The sequence below is a fragment of the Branchiostoma lanceolatum genome, chromosome 17 (genome assembly GCF_035083965.1).
Source record: "Branchiostoma lanceolatum isolate klBraLanc5 chromosome 17, klBraLanc5.hap2, whole genome shotgun sequence".
NCBI lineage: Eukaryota > Metazoa > Chordata > Leptocardii > Amphioxiformes > Branchiostomatidae > Branchiostoma > Branchiostoma lanceolatum.
The window spans coordinates 8173021-8184056 of record NC_089738.1 but is presented as its reverse complement, the minus strand read 5'-3'; the positions used below and the strand labels follow the sequence as shown (position 1 = coordinate 8184056).

Sequence of the window (11036 nt, the reverse complement as noted above, 5' to 3'; positions counted from 1 at the left end):
ATTCCTTCCATCACAGCACGCCCGGTCGTCAGCTGTAGATACGCCTGATGATTTAAGCGCATCGTTAAGTAAAAAGAACCAGGGGGCGTCCGTGACTCCGGCAGAGACACACTTGCCATTTCATCCACAACTATCGCGCAATGTCCATTAGGTTTGCTAGCGGTGTAAGACGAATGGATCCCCGCTGACTATATGTCACAACAAGGGCTGTTAAAAGGGCCAGGGTTACAGGAGTAGAGCACCAGAGGGATACTGTCTCGGAAATGGTCGAGATGGAATTGAGCTGTGTCACTGATGGGGGCCATGGGACAGTATCATATGCAATACCAGATGCACGCTGATTGCTGCTGAATGCACAAGCGTCCCCACGGACCGATTTTTGAAAAATGCTCGGCGTTGAGTTTGATATTATGTGCAGAAATTGCCCCCAGGGGTCACCCAGACAATTGCCTGTTTCAGTCGGCTCCGAGGTCCCTAAACTCTGCACCCCCTAACCAGTGACGCGCATGAGTCATTCCTCAGCAGAGCTGTGCGAACTGTACACGCGAGAGGTTGTGCTTTCACCAAGGTAAGTTATACCTTTTAGATGCCTGTTTCTTGTCATACTGCGATTCACTGGTGCAAAATTTGTATTGTAGTTGTCTATTGATGTCTTATGACAGGACAGAGAAATAAATTTTGTTAAAGGATGCATTTGAATGTCATATTTGTAAATTCTACGTTTGGGTGTTGACAGCCCCTCCGTGGAGTAGGGCGAGTCTACTGGTGTATAGTTGAGTACGTTTGGGTAGGTCTTTCAGCCACAATACTTAAAAAAACTTAGAATGGAACTATGTAATGTAGAGCTAGATGTGGAAAGTATCGGGACAAAATCGTGGTTAAAAGAAAGAACATTTTAGTGATAAGAGTCAAAATGCATATGGTGTCAAGTAAATCTAATTATGTTTAACTTAATACATTTGTAATGATTTGTAATAATTTGCCGAGGAAATGTTTGGGGCATATACTCCTCAACCATGAAACATCTCGTTAACGATGACCTTCTTGATGCGTAAACGTATACGTGTTTATATTCTGTACGGTTTTACTATCGTTTCTGACTTTCTAAACCGAAGAAATGAACTTCTATCAACGCGTTTTCTAACCATTAATATTTAGACAGTTAAAAGTACTTAATGTATACCAAGAAAGCACCCCACCCTAAAATAATGAAAGCTCGCTATGTGTACGTCAGTCTAGCTATTCGGAACAAGGAATAAGCAATTAGAACAGAGAATACACTGAGTTGCTTGGATACGATATGGAGGTAACGGAAATCTATGACCCTTAGAAAATTGCTCTTGGAATATTCCAAATATTATGGAACGCTGATGTACAGGGAAATACACCCGGCTAGTTTCTCTAAATCATTTCTTTCTGCAATTTATATACAGTGACGTTTAATAGCTCACACAGTTTTTATGGTTTTCTCTCTTTTCACAGGGAAGCTAATATAGGTAACATATGAAACTTAAATGTAGGTTAATGGCTTTGTATCACATAAGAGTTTATTACTTTCTTTCGTTTATAGCAGCATTTATGTTATTGCAACATAAATGTGTTATTTTTGTTACTTTACACAATTGATTACTACATTCGGTATGGATTAGGATCTAGGTGACCCCAAAAGTTCATAAGGGCAACCAAGAAGAAAAGGGGGCACGTTAACCAATTGGCCGTGATTTAACTCCTTGGTTATGAATAAAGAAATTATTGTCCTGTGCTCCCGTGTGTTATGTCGTTTAATTTTGAAATGTTATATAATCCATTCCACGCCTTAGTACTGTTCTACTTTTTCTGCCTCTTTAGTTGTGTACGCAGTGTATCCATGCATAAGCTTCTGATGACATGCACGCCGGTACCCATAACGTGTACTGATTTAACAGGTATCCTTATACATGGCATTAGCCCAAACAAGATCAACTCGAAGCGTGCGATATAATCCCAACGCGTTGTTAGGAATGGATATCATAGATCAACGTTGCTCTCATAGCGTGATTTCTTTTCTCCTGGGTAATTTGTGCCAAGACAAGGCCCTGTGAGCTTCCATGATGTCCAAGTTCACTGACCACGGCCGCCATCTTGATCTTACTTTGACAACTAATCCCATGATGCACCGAGAGACAGACAGGCCGTTGGATTTGAATTTGATGGCAGAAGTCAATGAACTGTCGTAAATGTCGTTAATATAAGCGGCAGGAGACTTGTTTTCAAAATTTAGGATTAGAGAGTTATGTCTTATTATGTTTGAAACATTATTAAATTTCCAACTCACCAAAGCCTTAGGAAATCAGGGCTATACTTATTACGCAATTCAAGATTAATAACGCAATTATATCTATTTTAGCAGCATTTTAATATCACACGCTTTATTCTGTAATAAACTAAAATGCAGTGTGGTCAACAATCTTTTAATGGATAACAATACCCTTAGATCTATTTCTCACTGCAACATTACGACACACGTAATTTTCTTTTCTACCTTCAAGGCCTAGTATAGCTCGCTGCGATAACACATACATACATCATGTAATCTTTCAAAGCAAGCCGGATCGCGAAACATATTGAGGCTTCGGGACAGACTTACAAATAAGCCCACGGCATCCTGAACTGAGACCGTAACCCTGCTCTGCGGCTTACACTTTGCCCGCGTGTCGTATGGGGCGCGAGTGTTTCTAATTTCTGCTCGACACCGATAACACCATAACGAATGACTTGCCCCTGGCAGACTTTGAAAACAGGTCGTCGGATGCGCGATGATTTGTATGACTTATTTGAAGGACTATTCATGGGGTGGATATCAGATGATATTTCATAGAACCAATATGTATGAATACATACTTGTTGTGTTAAAAGGATAACTGATGTATTGGAATCTCGAACTCTGTCTTCTAGATAAATCATCGCCTTAGAAAATATTGTCTCCGCTGGGAACTCTTGCCTTGAGATTTATGAAATGTATCATACCATCTTATGCTCCATTCCACTAGAGCTGCAACCTCGCTGCGATCTAACATTCGGCTGAGCGCTCAACGAATTTCATAGATAAAAACGCATATTTTTTAATAATTTCAGTACTTTGTTGTCTTTTCAGTTATGTTTTTACATTGTGAAAGATGCTTCAATTATGACACTAATTATAATGGCATCATGAGACATCCATTACACAGATGTATTTTAGGTCGCAGCGAGATCGCAGTGCGATTGCCGTCTAGTGCAAATGGGGCGTTGCATAACTTCATTGATGCAAGTCATATAGACTTTTGTCTCCTTTGTCATTAACGGTTTTGCAGTTAGATCGGTATTCCATCCGTACGTACTCTCTAATTGTATCACTGTGCAACGATTAACGTTGGCTAATTGTCCGACGTTGTAAGATGTGTTAAAACTTTGCAGGCGTCGACTCTGTAAGTCAATTTTAGATAAGACTTTGCAGAAATAGCACGGATGAAGGAAGTACTAATTGGCAATTTTCCGACTCCGAGTCTACTCAATATCCTACAATAGAGAATTCGTCGTGCTGTTTGAGTGGTAGTTCAAGTCTAAGCGAGTTTTTAATGGGCATTTCTATGTTTTTTCTCCATCATTATTGAAAGAACAGCATACAAGAAGTAACCATAGAACCTCCGCAATCTTAGCATTGTCTGCAAACTTTAGTTAGTTAAATTCCTTCCCACACCAGATGGTGCATAGCGTGGCGCCCATCTCCGTTTCAATAGCCCTTAAGCCACACAACACCACATCAGGGTGCTAGCCCACTGGTAGTGCTGAGTGCTATTAGTAGAGAAAGGAGTGTGTACCATTCTTTAACTCTTTGGTATGACTCGGCTGGGGGTCGAATTCAATACCTAACGTACGCAAGACGAACATATTACCCACTATAGGCCATTGCATCGGTTCACAAACCTACTCTGCCGTAAACGACAGCGGTGTGCGAGCCGTATCATAGTTAGCCATGGGAGGTTGGGCTGAGTGCCAGTGGCGCTAACATGAACTGCAACTTTTGAAGGCAGACAATTGTCAGAATGCTTTTTTTTACCTTTAAGTTATCTTCTTTTGGACTTCGCGTGCATTGTATGACCGGCTCCCGATTGTTTTCATGTCCTTACATATTGAGCGTAAGTTATCAAATAATATAAGCCATGAGACATTTATGCAGTGACAGGGCCAGATCCTGAATCTGAACTTGAAGTTCCAATTTCTAATTTCAGTCTTTGTACACGTCCCAAAGTTATGCGTGCAGTTTTATTTGTGGTATCTAAAGAAAACAAGTGGCTTCTTCGTAAGGAAAAGCCACAGTGCGTTTTTAAGCTATTGTGGCGTTCTTTCTATTTAGTTTAACAAATTAGTATGAAAGTTCAAATGAGTAAGGACATTACAAAAATAAATAAACTGCTCTCCAAGTCAATAAATTTCACTCACCGAAATTTTCGACCGAAACTCTCGGTCTTCTCTAACCATCTGACCCAACTTCTGTAGACGCGTGATTTTCCGCGCTTGTGACGTCAGCACTGGGTCAAAGTTCGTCGGAAGTCGATACCAGCCCCCGGTTTGCAGCACTTGCAGATAGTAAGACAGCTGACAGAGAGATTCGGTTGGACAAGAGTTTATTTTTTCATTAGGTTTACAACCTGATTATCCCTTCAACAACATCAAAGGGATACTAAATGAAATTGATTATGTCATATTATACCAGCATCTAAAATGAAATCAATGGGAGCTGAATATTAACATTATCGACGCCTTTCAGAGAGCCAGTGTCCTTTCAGGTCGCAGGAAGAAAAAAAACGATCGCCCTTCCTGACAGACGGTCAGTAACTTCAATGAAATTACCTTGTCCAAGTCTGGCCATATTTTGGGGGGTAATAAAACCACAGACGTGTGGTCATTTCACGGGCAGTAAACTTTCGTAATGTAGACGTCGTTACACTGTCCAGAAGTATATTGTTTTTCTGATGACCGGTGTGATGATTCAATATTCCAGTTATATGATGACACGAGAGATGTACTGTTCCCATGTCGATCATAAATCTCCCGATTTGATGACATGGTCATATAAAGGACACTGTGTATCCAGCAGGTCACTGCAGGTTAGGCCAAAGAAAATGATATTTTGTTTCCGGTTACGTTCCTGTGAAAAATACTGTCGGTAGGTAGGTACTATCTTTTTTTATCGAAATTTTGGCCGAAGTGATCTAACAAATACAGTTTAACATCATTGCAAAACTGGAATACTCCAAGACACTGATATTTCAACATCATATTGTATTTATACAGATATACATTGTATACGCACATATATTATCCATTGACTGAACAAAGAAGTACAATGTAAATTCCTACATCAACTGATTAAAAAAACACATTGATCTGTTAAAAGAGTGTAAGTGTGAAGTCTCTAAGAAAATATACAAGATTTCTTGGATTCTGTTTAAATCTTTATCACTCAGTCATATCGATAATTTTATGAACCTTACCAGCGGCCGATTAAAAAAAGACTAGGATCGGCAGATTTTGCAAGGGCCGGTCGGGTAAACGAAACACACAGCATTTTGTTCTTTGGCCTTATATGACCAACGCTTGGCACTGTCCATATAGACACAATGAGATACTACTTTTATCTAGAGGCTTATGTCCAAATAGATTCTTTATGAGCGCACTGCCGACCGGCCTTGTTCAAATCTTAATATGTAACCAAGCCTGCTGGCATTTGGCCATCGGTTGTGCGAATATCCAAATGATCGATGAAAGGGAAACTGTTATTTCTTGCCTGTCATCAGACTGTCGTTTAGGTATCCCAACTGATTGATCACTTTATATATTATTTCTATACCGGAAGGGCCCCAGGTTCGCCAATGTACCGTGAATTCGCTACTTTGTGTTTCCTTCATTTTTGAGCTGGAAAGGGAGCATGAAACTCAAAGTATAACCCCGAAAAAAATTATTGGCTCTTAAAATCGACCTTTTTAAAAATGTGATTTAGAAAAATGTGGCGAATTTGAGCCCCCTCCCGTTCGAAAATATGCTGGATTTGTGGAGGAATACGCAGTGGGGTAGTCTCAACCAAGCTAACTACGCTGTCTATATGGAGAATTTGCCAGGGGAGTTTTGCCACGATAAGGTTTCATTGGCACATTAAGATAGCGATTAGCGGACTTCAAAGAACATAGCTACTTTCAACAGGCCTTCGGAGGGAAAATGTTAACCTTCCCGTGGACTGACTCTTCTGGCCAATTATTCCCATTTTTGCCGAATCCGTACCCCCAATAGGAAGTCCTGTTGGAGGCTAGCCATGAGGTGTCCCTGCTGCAAAATCCTTTTGTCTCATAGCTGCGTTGGCAAGAAGCTGGCCAGCTTTTGTAGGCGTATGGGTAGGGACCCTTTTGTGGCGTGCTATGATGAAGTGTTTTAATTTCGAGCGCTTTCACGATATGTAGTCCTATATCGGCTGGGAACTAAAAACAAGACAAGCTAGTACCGATAAAATCAATAAAACATTACCATAGAGGGGTCGCACGTTAAAATACAGATTGAAACAACTGTGGTCCTTAGGTTACAATGATAAGTAAAATAATAGAGAATATTTTCTGGTGGTCTATATTTGTCAGCATCTTTTGAATTAAAGATATCATCTTCTGTATGTTCAGGAACCATATACATTAAAACCTATATTCAGCGACCACTAAAGGGACTAAGGAAAATTTGTTGCTGAAGACAGGTGGTTACTGAGAACAGGGTGTGGGTCAACTTTGTAAAAATGGACGGGAATGTTTCAATCTGGCTTGTGACTAGAGGCCTGTGCCAGGCGTTTGCCCGTTCAGGTTTGACTGTGCAGTAGTTTCATCCAAGGAACCGAATGACCATGAATTATGTTGATATGTCTATGGACTTGGAAAAGATCCAGGCACCAGTGGCCTTTGCCATTTATATTCCAGTCACATGTTCATCCCTAACATCAGAGGCGAAGGTTCCTATATTCCCACGCACGTCACTTAACGTGGAAGGGTCTAGAAAGGACGCTTGATTTCAGCGTGACCGCGGCATGGGTCCTTCCGATTTGCCAATGGACCGTGAGATGGAATAATGGGACTGGATTACTGGGAAGCACTAAAAGCCAATCCCTTTGGCGGTCCTTGGCCTGTCTAAGTCCATCACACGACGTACTGGCACCTTGCCTATCCACCTTCCGTACCGCTCCATATGTATGACGTCACAGCCTGCGTGGTCGTTTGCACGCTAAATGCGTGCGGACTCTAACAACTTTTTTTAGAAAGTACGTGTCATTAAGGCAATATTTCATGGAATTCACACTTGTGATTTAAGACGTATGCATGTATCTAGCCACCTTCCGTACCGCTCCATATGTATGACGTCACAGTCTTCGTGGTCGTTTGCATGCGAAATGCGTGCGAACTCTGACAACTTTTTCTAAGACATTACGCGTCATTAAGGCGATATTTCATGAAATTCACACTTGTGATTTAAGATATATGCATGGATCTAGCCACCTTCCGTACCGCTCCATATGTATGACGTCACGGCCTGCGTGGTCGTTTGCACGCGAAATGCGTGCGAACTCTAACAACTTTTTTTGAGAAATCACGAGTCATTAAGGCGCAATATTTCATGGAATTTACACGTGTGACGTATGCCATGTGGATCTAGCCAGCCAAAGTTGGACGTCCAGTTATATCTCAATGATAGGTTGATACCAAAATACTTTCCGTACCAGAGCACTCCCTCAAATATGCTTTTTTGTGCATGCTACGGTCACAATTGGAACATTAAGAAGGGACACGCGACCGGGCCCCGGTATTTTCAAACTCGGAGTTAAAATAAACTCGGGATCCAGCGACAAATAGACGCCGTAAGCTAATCGTGAAAACACCGAGAGGTACCCCCCCCCCCCCCACACACACACACACACATGTATTCGGCAGTCCACCGGGTCATACTTGTGGCTTCAGAGCCCGGTCTGGGCTACACCCCCTAGCCTCTACCAGGCCCTGCGGATCGCTGGGAAAATAGTAGAAATTGGCCAAATAGAGTGAATTTTATGCTAAGGGAGTCGGCTACGGAGAGAGGGTCCAATCTGCAATCCTTGGAGCCTGCAAGTGAAATCCTGGCAAATATTCTCCCTATAGCCGGCGTAGTTAGTCTGGTAGAGACTAACACTCCCAACGGGAACCGGTGCAAATGTGACCGTAGCATTACAGAAAGAACTGGGTATGTTACATACATCGTGTGCTTAGTACAGCTTATCTCTTGAAGTGATGCATTCATTCTGTTCTGTGTGTGTTGTTTATGGAAAAAACATGCAAATCAAGAAAGACTCAAGCAAGATCATAAATTCTCCAGCAGCAGTTTCTACCGATAGACTGATCCCCCCTTTCCCGTCTTTTATTACAAAGTCACCGAGCATTACCGCCTCCCGATAAAGCTTTGTGATGGCGCCTGTGTTGAGCCCGTCCCAAGGACTTCCAGGGATATGCGGAACTATAACAAATGATCCCTCTCTTGTAAACCACTTCAAGTGCTCAATTACACCAGCTAGAATGGGAACCAAATCCGACAATTGGAGGAGGGATATGTAGCGAACGCTATTGATACCTCTTGTGGGATTTAGAAGCAGTCTACCCAAAAGGCTGGGAAAGCACAACTGTTACAGTTTTTTTATGATGGTATGTATTTTTACTGTACAATTCATCAGAAAGAACGGAAAACGAAGAAGGGGGGGGGATAGAACTGGCTGTTATATTTTCTCTGGCACCCAAACGCTCAAATACTAGTTATATTAAGGGATAGATAAGATAACAATTCATGTTTGGACATATTGGTAATGAGTATACATTACATGGCGTGATAAGGATGGACTTTAACCATTGTAAGTATTCATTAGATATACACATTATAGCTTAATGCTCTAGCAATTGCAGCACGTAGCACTGTACGAAAAGTGGGATTGACTGATGGTGCTAAATGTCATGTAAATCTAGTTATGGTTGCTTTTTTATAACACTTACCAGACATTTACCACCATTGGTGAATCCCACTTTTCCTTGTATCCATTCGATTCGTCCTTTAGTCATAGAGACCAAAGGTTAAAACTCGAGTTCCTACGGAACGAGTTACTCCCAACCTTAGCTGATGGATTTCCCTCGGCACATTTGAGACACTCTGAGCCCCATTGAAGACCTGCCAAGGATTATTGGAGGAATGAATCACTCGTTGGGGCTTCCGTCTTTGCCTCTGATTAAAGTGTCTTTGATATGAACTCACTCGTATTTTGGATGAACCTCAGGCCAATTGGTTGTCTTTTGAGGCCTTCTAACGCTCTAGAAGAAGTTATTGAAAGAGGGTATCTACCAAATCTCAATTGACCATGAATGACTTCCCAATGGGCAGAAGAGTTACTAAACCTTGCAAGCTCAAAGGATCTATACTCCAAACATTAGATGCATTTTACAATTTTATCTTTACTGACCAAATGAAAACAAAGCATAAATAATAAGCTGTTGATATACGGATGGTGCAAACGCGATCAACACTAGTTGATCTTGAAACGTTTCATGTTGACTGGATACTGACGGCTGATTTATCCTCAGATAACGCTCAATGGTACAACAAATCCTGAAGCTTCTTTACAAAGAAGCTATATTCACATTCGACTTCTCCTTTGATCAATTAAGAAGTAAAGCGAGGACCTGTCTTGGCAACTTTGCGGCTGCGTTTTCATTTGCAGTGGACCTTTTGGCTGGAATTCAAAAACACGGATTATCCTACAAAGATCTGTACATGCACAGCTATACCCAGCAATGCAAGCGAGAGCAATCTTGTTCGTTTGAATGTCGATGTTGTTATCAACAATCAAGGGACCATTCCGATGTGGTGGGCGCCGGTAGCTTTGCCATTCGAAGCACGAACGCCCACTCTACGCTGCTTAAGTGAGACGTTCTCTTATCCTCGGCGAAGAGTTATCTCCTTCGTAGGTAGATACCGTTTTCTTTGTTTATAATGAAGGTCTTAGACCTAAGTAGACCATTACGATGTCCTGCTGTAGCCTACGGCTAACTACTTTATCCTATCACATTTCCGTCTAACCGGTGCATCGGTTGGACGTTAAGGAGATCTCTAGATTGCCGCCCAGGGGGAAGGTCTCGAAGAAGGCGCAGGATCGCACAAGCGTGGTAGATTTAGTGATAACACTCAACTTTTGTGACGTACGCACCCCATCAGGGGATCTGTAACTATGCGGAGTAAATTCAGTGCTGAGAGCAAGCAGGATCCGTGTCTTACCGTGAGCCAATCAAAACCGGGCACGCAGTTATCACAGTTATTAGCTCAATCAATCATACAATACTAAGGTATCAATGTTAAGTGACGTTTATGGAAATGATTTAGTGGTAGACATGCTCAACGTTAAACGTCTGTTTTATTAAATCGTTTGTCTCATAATTGTCGACTTGGTAACAGGTTGCTGTGCTTAATTGTTTGAGTGCAGTCGGTATAAACCATGACAGTGCAAATTATGATCGTCATTTTAAGTGCTCCTTTCCTATACAACTAATATGTGAATACATTACAGAAAAATATACATGCGTTTTGTCATAGAATACAACACGGTGTATTCCGTATCATCCGCACGAGGTCTGGGCCGAGATAGTGGATGTTGTTTTTTTAAAAATTTTTTTAATGTCATACCCAGCCGAAAAAACAACATTTCCCATTGTCCTAGAAATTGAGGAAAGTCGATGCCCTTGAACAAAACATTGTAAGAATATCAATTCCAACGTCCGAATCCGGTATTCGAATTTTCGACGGCTGTGCACTCGGTGCACGCGAAGTGTGTTCGAATGATTCCTTGGAAGCCCGTGCGATACAAGTAGAAGACCGTGTGATAACCCAACGTATCACCCGTATCACCCGGTCCTGAACATCCGGATCCGTATCGATAGTTTACATTATATTCATTTATATTTTGCCGTCCTTTATTGGAG

General features: G+C 41.6%; 1 protein-coding gene across 1 annotated transcript in view; it reads left to right on the top strand.

The window, feature by feature from the left end:
* Positions 1 to 247: 247 nt before the first annotated feature.
* Positions 248 to 11036, top strand: part of LOC136423601 (neuroligin-4, X-linked-like) — a 49276-nt gene continuing 38487 nt past the window's right edge. The window contains exon 1 of the mRNA XM_066411829.1: positions 248 to 568. The gene's annotated coding sequence lies outside the window, so the exon portion shown is untranslated. The remainder of the gene's footprint in view (positions 569 to 11036) is intronic.